This window comes from Otolemur garnettii, unplaced genomic scaffold (genome assembly GCF_000181295.1).
Source record: "Otolemur garnettii isolate 467f Iridium unplaced genomic scaffold, OtoGar3 scaffold00039, whole genome shotgun sequence".
Lineage (NCBI taxonomy): Eukaryota > Metazoa > Chordata > Mammalia > Primates > Galagidae > Otolemur > Otolemur garnettii.
The window spans coordinates 9,827,813-9,830,456 of record NW_003852434.1 but is presented as its reverse complement, the minus strand read 5'-3'; the positions used below and the strand labels follow the sequence as shown (position 1 = coordinate 9,830,456).

Genomic DNA, 2,644 nt, shown 5'->3' with positions numbered 1-2,644 from the left:
ATAAACACCTCCTCTTGGAAGGTGTTCTAGAAAGAAATGTCAACTCTTCTGACTCATGAGAGCTGTGCGTAGCAGCTTACAAAGACTCTGCCAATGCCAGGTGTCTCCCTGGAATTTTCTAGAACAAAAATATACAGTGAAACCTCTGCTGTCTTACACACGGGGAGCATCAGAAATTCTGAATAGCAGATCTGCTGTCTGAAGCACTACCACTTTACTTTAAATGAAACATTTTCAAAAGGAATTTTATATGCCTCCTTGCCATTTTAAACAGATTACTCTAATTTCACACTTTCTTATGTTTCAGGGTCAACATTATGAGCAGTAATTTTTATTAGTAAAACATCGGGCTCTTCCAGATCATTGAAATGTGTAAGATAATTTCCCCTATTATTAAATTTTTTCTTTTCATTTTTTGCTCTATTGCCATTATTTCTCCCAATATCTATTTTGTTACTTTTCAATTAATTGCTGGCTTGAATTATATAGCCTAGTTTGTTGGGATGTTATAAAAGTAAGAAATAATTTCCAAGTGAGGGCTCAGGGTTTCCCCTTTGTTTTGAGTGGGGGGCAGAGCCTCAAGCTGTCGCCCTGGATAGAGTGCTGTGGCATCACAGCTCACAGCAACCTCCAACTCCTGGGCTCAAGCGAGTCTCCTGCCTCCACCTCCCAAGTAGCTGGGACCACAGGCGCCCGCCTAATGTCTGGCTTTTTGGTTGCAGCCATCATTGTTGTTTGGTGGGCCCAGGCTGGATTCAAACCCGCCAGCTTAGGTGTATGTGGCTGGCGCCTTAGCCATTTGAACCACAGGTGCTGAGCCAAGGCTTCCCTTCTTGCAAAAGTCTTGTCAAGTACGATGTGGAGAAAAGCCTTTTTGTTTGTTTGTTTGTTTACTTTTTGGGTCGTGAGAGGTGAGTGAGGTTAATGAAAGTCTGAAATCTGGGTAGACAGGAAATTTCCATCTTTCCTGACCACAATGGTCCATGCTTATCTTAGTTTCACTTTTCTTGGTTTCAGTTACCTGTGGTCAACTATGTTTCAAAAATATTAGAGAGATAGAGTCCAAATGCCCACAAATTTTATTCATTATATTGTAATTTTTCTATTTATTTTTATTTTTAATCTCTTCCTGTGTTTAACTCTTAGACATAAACTTTGTCATCCATACACGTGTACGAGAAAGGATAGTAGATCCAGGCTTCAGGACGACTGGTAGTTGTGCTGCTGTACTGTGATTGGTGCCGTTTTTGTCCATCATTCTTAATCTTATCTTCACAGTTAGATAGTAAACTTCTTGGAACAGATACTGTATTTTATACCATTCTCTTTATTCTGAAGGACACGAAATACAGTATTCTACTTGTAAAATAGATACTCACTTATACATTGCTTCCAGGGTATAAAAATTGTACACGGATTAATTATTGTCATAATTGCAGAACAATGTGTTGAATGGGGCTATCAAGCTAACAAATTAACTTCAGCAACTGCCAAAAGAACAAGGAGAAAACTATATTCGTGGGGCAGGTAGGAATACTGATGGGCTGAGAGCTTCGGGGTGGTGAGTTATCCTGCTACATGCTGAAAATACTCGCAGGTGGCCCGGAAGTGTAAATACCGTAGGAAACCACTGGTAGATGTTGATGTGCAGCTGATTTGGTTTTCTTTATGACATTGGCCATCAGAGCTAAGATTTAGGGATAGAATGTGGTCCAACTGCCATTTTGAAATTATTGGAAATTCATATTTGCAACGCCCTTTTTCCTAAAATTAATATTTTAAATTTCATGAGCGTAAACTGTCCCATTTATGCATACTATGGCAAGGGAAGCAGGCTTTTGGTTAGATTTTATATGATTTGTGTTATGTACAAGAACTTCAAAAGATTTATAACACAGACTCTGATTTATTTGTGTGTTTTCAATTTCGTTGATTATTTTGTAGCTTGTGTGCTGAGATGTCATGGGGGAGAGTCATTTATCTGTTATCTTTCTAAACAAGATCCTGTTATTTATTTTCTATTTCATGTTGGTTTTAAACTAGGTAGGGGTCAGCAGGTGTAATCCCTGGATCCTTTATGTGTCTCTGCCCCCCCCCCCCACTTGGTAAGCTTCCAACCATGTCTGCCAGCTTCCTGTTCCTCACCTCTACAGACATATGATGACATCATTTTAGTGCATAAGCTACTCATGTTTATTTATTTATTTTTGCCAGGGGAATGTGCAAATGCAGTCCCATACTACCACAAATTATGCAGCAAGTTTCCCACATTTGGGGGAAATTGCAGGGGTCAGCACAGCTCGATAAGCCTTGCCCTGGGAAAACCACCTTCATGATTCTGTTTCCACTTATGAAATGCCCAGCTCTGTAGCCCACGAGACAGGCCCTTAGTGAACAATGGAGTGGTGAGGCTGCCTACGACTATTTTTTTTCCTAGCTGATTATTACATTTTTAGGAATTTTGCAATCTGTTTGATAAATCATTGGCAGTTTTATTTTTTTGTTAGTTTCACTTTGTTGCCCTTGGTACAGTGCCATGGTGTCACAGCTCACAGCAACCTCAAACCCTTGGCCTCAAGCAATCCTTTTGCCTCAGCCTCCCGAGTAGCTGGGACTGTAGGTGCCTGCCACAACACCCGGCTTT

The 2,644-nt window shown here is 40.4% G+C and overlaps 1 pseudogene; it reads right to left on the bottom strand.

Moving 5' to 3' along the window:
- Window positions 1-2,211: 2,211 nt before the first annotated feature.
- On the bottom strand, window positions 2,212-2,359 carry LOC111725400 (annotated as a pseudogene).
- Window positions 2,360-2,644: the final 285 nt, after the last annotated feature.